We start from the raw sequence: 6663 nt of genomic DNA, 5'->3' as shown, positions 1-6663 counted from the left end.
ACCAAGCAGCAGCAGGAGTGGCGGGGCCTGGGGCAGGAGGTCTCCCATGGTGGGCATCCTGGCAAGCCTGCCCTTGGGCTCTTCTGAAGCACCTCTGCCCCATTTTGGCCCTGCTGGTGAACCTCCTGATGGCACCTGGGTTTTGGCCATTGTGTGACGCAGAGTGTTGGGCTGGGCGGGCCGCTGGCCTGATCCAATGTGGCTTCTCTTATGTTCATCTCTTCCTTCAATGAAGTGGAGGGATACCAGAACTGGCTCTTGGAAGTAGACAGCAGGAAACACTTTGGTGACCACTGTGACCTCCGTGGGCACCACGTTGGAAATCACTGGACTACAAGGTATGTCAGCCAGTGTTTCCACACAGCAACTTGTGCTCCTCCTGACTCGGGGAGTCAAGTGGATGGCCAGTCTAGAGCTACCCAAAATATGAAGGCTTGTAGACCTGCTGCCCTCTCTCCGGCTGGATGATTTGGTGCTCAGGAGGTTGCCTGGTCCATGTTGGAGTGAGCGACTCAGCATGCCTGCGTGTCGGTGTTATCTCCTTGAACGGGATGCCTCTCTGAACCTAGGAGCTGCCCTCTGCCCTCTCCTTTCTCCTTCTCCTCTCACTTCACATGGCCATCCATGGAGACACAGGTCTCTGCCGGTTTCTCCTGTAGATACAGTGCCCTCATATTCCCACAAACACGATGCTGGACCAGCTGGCCATTTGTGACAGGGAAAGCACTCTTTAGATTAGTCTTCTTTCTCTCCTTTCAACAGCACCCTAACTGTGAACTTGGATACGTCACTGGACATGGCTATGCGACTCGACGATTTCACACAGAGCCAGGGCTATTTTTGGGCAGGAACGCACAGGAACGGAGTTCCGGCTGGCTCCCGAGTTGGCCACGCCCAGCAGGAACCCATTAGCATAACAGGCCACACCCAACAGCAGGAACTCATTAGGATTGGCTACATTAGAGGTGCGTGGCCTAACATGCAAAGGAGTTCCTGCTCCAAAAAGGCCCTGGGTTTTGACAACAAACAAGGTAAACAGAATAAGAAGCAAAAGGTGGGTGTGGCTGGATGACCACACTTCTGGTAACATGGCGGTGTGGCCTAATATGCCAATGAGTTGCGCTGTCAGAGATGTGGCCTAATATGCTAATGTGTTTCTGCTGTTGGGTGTGGCCTATTATGCTAATGAGTTCCAGCTCGGCTTTTTCTACAAAAAAAGCCCTGCTCCCCGGGAGATTTATTTACTGTACTCGGTATCACACTTTGCTATAGTAACCAAATATCCCAATTGTCCACTGTCTGTATTAACCAAACCTTGTCTTCGAACCCAACTCTTTCCGGGCAATCTACTGTCCTTTTATATGAGCACTTGATAGTTATTTGTCACAAGCGGGGTCAGCTCAAGGGCTTTTAACACTCCAAGGTATTTTGCTGCCTCCTCCTAAGCTTTGGACCTGGGTGGTCATGCCACAGGGCTAGGGGCCAGTGGCAACCCCCTACTGGGAGCAAGAGAAACCCTAGCAGCCTGTGAGTGGCCAACTGCGGTGCCCCAAGAGGCCAATTAGTTCGCAAAAGCAGTGAACCGACCCTGAGTCTTTGGGGGTAAGGAGGATTGTGAACCAAATTGACGAATCAAGGCAATGACATCAGTGTCCCAACAAAGCAGCACCCTTCCAAAGTTATGCTCGCGAATGGCATCGAAAGGGAGCTCCGAGCAAGATGGCAGACCAGCATGATGGATTGTGCCCAGTCTTGGCGCGAGCGGATGGTATTCAGCACCTGTCCGATCTGTTCATGAATTCACTGGCAGGGAGGGAGCCTTGGGATTCTAAATTTGGTAAGTAAGGACAATTCATTGCTCATTGTGACTAGCGAGAATGGATAGGAATGACCAGGTGTTACAGCCTGTGGAGGGGGAAAATCAGGTTACGGGTGTGTTAGATTTTGGAGTTTACATTTCCACTGTCTGCGTAACATTCCTGGGGAGAGGCTGCAGCGGAAGGAAAGGAGGGAAAGCTAAAGACAGGTAAAGGTAGGTTGGCTGGAAGCTATAGGGCAGGGGTGTCAAACATGTGGCCCTGAGGCCAGATCAGGCCCCTGGAGGGCTTCCATCAGGCCTGCAGTGGCCACCTCCTGCTTCCAGTTCTGCTCCTGCTGCTGCATCATCGCTTGCTTCACCAGACTCTCTTAATCACTCAGCCATTTCATGTTTGAACCTGGGTCCTAGACTCAGAACTCTGAGCATGAGATTTCTGTGGCGAATGTCAATAAATCAAAAGTAGGTTTGCAGCTTACATAGCTAACATTTTAAGCATGTTTTTATTCGAAGTAAAAAAATATCTTTGTGTTTGTGTCCTTTATAAAGTTTATATCTCCACTACCTGGCATTACATTTTATGACACACATGGCCCGGCCCAACAAGGTCTCATTTATTTCAGATCTGGCCCTCATAACAAATGAGTTCGACACCCCTGCCATAGGGGCTTTCAGGAAAGGAAAGAGGAAATAATGGGGGAAGAGGAAAATGAGATGCTGCCGAGTCCCCACAAATCCTTGTGGGTCCCCCACTTGTGGGCAATGCTCCCTCTAAGCTGTGGAGTCTTGTGAGCAAAAATTCTAACTTGTGAGCTACTGGCATTAAAGTTGTGAGCCAGCGATTTTGGCTACTGCATAAATTCGTTTGTTCTGGAGCCATCCTTCCTGAGCTAAGACAAAAATGTGTGAGCCAGAGGCTAAAAACCTGTGAGCTAGCTCACACTAACTCAGCTTAGAGGGAACACTGCTTGTGGGTTCCATAACTTGTCGCTAAATACATTTCCAAGCACTGTCACAGTTCCCGTTCCTGTGCTTTCTGAAGCTGAGAGGGGGCATTCCTTTTGAATCTCTCCTTGCTTCTCTAAATAATGCAGGCCCAGCAATCTATCTGTCCTCGAGGATCAGCGTGAAAGCAGCAAAAAGAGACAGGGCTGTTGTCAGCTCCAGCTTTTGATCGCAGTTCACGGGTTTTCACCAAGTCACGTGCAGCGGCGGCGGCGGCCCTCCCCTCTCGGAGCACTTTGGTTTCACCCGATGCTCCTGTTTCTGAATGGCTCCCCATCCGTATTCTCCCACTGCCACTTGGGCAGCAGCTGGCACCAGAAACGAGTTCAGGTGCACTCAGAATTCACCTTGGAAGATGCTGTGACGAGTGCGGGGATCAGGTCTTTGAGATGCCTGGTCTTGGGAGTTCCTCATGCCAATTGAAAGAGGCTGAGGGTTTGACATCTGAGTCGCTTTCCCTCTTGGGTCCAGGCTGGCTTGGGTCCAAGCCAGGAGCTATTCTGACGGTGTAACGTTTCTAAAGATGCTCATAGGGAGGATTGTCCCTTCCAGGTCTCCACATCTCTCCTTCCAGAAGGCTAAGCTTCTTCGATAACCTCCAGCATTTAAATGGGAATCTTTGTTTTGGAAGATGAAGGAGATAAGTTGCAGAGATTCATGCAGTTTGCACTGGGCTTTTCCATATGTTTTCCCGCAAAGGGAACTTTTAGTTTGCACTGACTTGGATGGCCCAGGCTAGACCTTTAAAGCCCTATATGGTCAGGGACCTGTCTACCTGAGGGACCGCCTTTCCCTGCATGTCCCCCAGAGAGCACTGCAATCTGGGACCCAACACCGCCTGACCCTTCCTGGCCCTAAAGAGGCCAGGCTGACAACAACTAGGTCCAGGGCAATGTTCCCTCTAAGCTATGGAGCCCTGTGAGCAAAAATACTACTTGGTGAGCTACTGGCATTAAAGTTGTGAGCAGGAGATTTGGCTGCTGCATGAATTAGTTTGCTCTGGAGCCATCCTTCCTGAGCTAGGACAAAAATGTGTGAGCCGGAGGCTAAAAAACTGTGAGCTGGCTCACACTAACTCAGCTTAGAGGGAACACTGGTCCAGGGCATATTCCTTGGCTGCAGCAGTATATTGGAATGAGCTCCCGAGCGAGATCCAGGCCCTGCGAGATCTCCAGCAATTTCGCAGGGCCGTGAAGACGGAGCTTTTCCGCCGGGCATATCAGTGAGACTGATGTCATGCCGGCTGAGCCTTGCCGACCCACTAAGGCATGTAAATGGTAGTGATTACACTGTGGTAGAAGTTTAGCTATAATATATAGTGAGCCATTTTTATTGATATTTATTGTGTTTATAGTCAAACTGTTTTATCTGAATTGTTCGTGTTTTATGTATACTGGTTTTATTGATGTTGTAAGCCACCCTGAGCCGCTTAGGCGGGATGAAAGTCGAACAAACAAGTAAATAAATCAGATCTTGGAAGCTAAGCAGGGTCAGCCCTATCTATGGGAGACCACCAAGGAATTCCCTGGTAGCTACGCAGAGGCAGGCAGTGGTAAACCACCTTTGTAGTCTCTTGCCCTGAGAGCCCTACAGGGTCACTATAATTTGGCTGCTATTCGATGGCACTTTACACACACTCCCAAAAGCTCAAACCCCCCCAATCATGTTGGCTTTTAAGGTGCTACTGGACTTGAAACCAGCTCTTGAGAGTCAGTTTGGTGTAGTGGTTAAGTACGCGGACTCTAATCTGGGAGAACCGGGTTTGATTTCCCAATCCTCCACATGCAGCTGCTGGTGTGACCTTGGGTCAGTCATAAGTTCTTTCAGAACTATTCTCTCAAGGGCAGGGTATGAATCTGAAAAGTACGCAAACGGAGAGTGATTTCAGCAAAGCGTACTTTATTCTATCCAGAACAAGACAACTGTGCTGGACCTCCTGATGGCACTGGTATTTCTGGCCACTGTGTGACACAGAGTGTTGGACTGGATGGGCCTTTGGCCTGATCCAACATTGGCGTCTCTTATGTTCTTATGTTCTTATATCCCCCGAGAAACCACCACCCAAAACTTCCCTATAGGTTATTTACAGTGGCCGAGAGTCCCATAGGCTCTCGGCCGGGGACCTAGCCCCCTGATTGGAGCGGGCTAGGATCCACATAGTCCATTGTCTCTTGGAGCGAAGCTCGACGTTTGTCTCTGGGCTTGTCTGGACTGGATACATTACAGAATCCATTCTTCTTCTTTTCTTTTTCTTCTTCCGCAGATAACACGGATACTCTCCTGAAACTTTCCCGAAAGGGAGCATCATTTTAGAATTCCTTGACTCTCTTTCAGCTAGTTCTCGCCGGCCTTCTTTCTGAGCAACCGTCTGTAGTATAATATACTCAAAGACAGGAAGAGAAAAGATACAACAGAGAAAGCCACATCTGGTTATCTCGCCATAATGCTTCCAGATCATCAGCCTGGAGAATAGGAATCTCTCTTGTTCTGATCGGGGTTGTGATTCAACTTGCTGACAATCCTGCCAGTTCCTCGGGGCTGGTTCTCTTGGGAAAATAAATGGTAAACATTGTTGCTCGGAAGAACTCCAGGAGACTTTAAAATTAGATCGGAGAGCAATTATGGCAGAGTGCACCGGTGTGTGCAGTTGGATCTCCAAAGAGGCTTGTTCTGAGTAACAGAGCGGGCCCTATTCATTGATTTATAGGCCACCTCTCCAGAGACTTGCTCAAGGAGGCTAGCAAAGCAAAAAATAAAAATAAAAGAAGAATGATCAGGATTTTAAAAATTCATAAGAACGAGCTATTAGAAACAGCTATAAAAACAGCATAAAACCACATTTAACGGCAAGGGAGAGCATAAGAAGCCACCGGCAGAGGCTGGCCTGAGAGCTCGATGGGGAAACCACGGCTCTGTGGCAGAGCATCTGCTTGGCAGGCAGGAAGTCCCAGGTTCGATCCCTGGCATCTCCAGTTAAAGAGGATCACGTCACGGTTGATGTGAAAGACCTTTATCTGCCTGGAGAGCCGCTGCCAGTCTGAATAGACAAGACTGGCCTTGACGGACGGATGGTTTGATTCAGTCTAAGGCAGCGTGTTCATGAGGTAGAGTTGCCAGTCTCCAGGTGGGTAAACACAGAAAACACCATGTTGAAATAATAAACACAATATTCACATGCACTTATAGCTAAACATATTTAATTTATATACACAACATCGACTCTAGTGTATTGTAAACACTTTCAAATGACAACATCAACATTTCAAACACTTTCAAACTAAATTACATAACGCAAAGAGTCCATAATCGCAGAAAGCCACTCCAGTATAAACTGTCTTCTTCCTGATGGGGGATAGATACCAATGTACAGTAATGTGTACCGAACAAGGCAGCAACCTATTGTACATTTCCCAAGTGATGATCCATCAGGTAGAGCTAGCAGGCAGCTTGTATTTCTCACTGTGATGATTCAGCTTAGCAAGCAAGTCTAGCAGATGTATTTTCCCATGAGGTGATTCAGCTAGCAAGCAAGCCTAGCAACACGCCTCCCGGGCATAGCCTATGTGTTTCGAACAAATCTTCTTCAGGCATATAAATTTTCCTGGAACCACAGCTCTTGAATTTACCCATGCATATTCTGGTTCAGCCATTTTTACATTATCTGACTTATATCCCATTAAGGTAACTCCCTGTAAGGAACAGAGGTTGTAGGACCTAGCCTTGCATGTTCATTGTATTCAGCTGTGAGATTTTATTATGGGGGAGAATCGTCTTTGTAAACCTCCCTAATCTTTTTGCAAGCCAGAAGGGTTAATTAGGGAGTTGAATTCTTATCAGCTGGC

The sequence above is a fragment of the Gekko japonicus genome, unplaced genomic scaffold, assembly GCF_001447785.1.
Source record: "Gekko japonicus isolate JY-2015 unplaced genomic scaffold, Gekko_japonicus_V1.1 scaffold421, whole genome shotgun sequence".
In the NCBI taxonomy this organism is placed as follows: domain Eukaryota; kingdom Metazoa; phylum Chordata; class Lepidosauria; order Squamata; family Gekkonidae; genus Gekko; species Gekko japonicus.
This window is presented reverse-complemented; position numbering follows the sequence as displayed.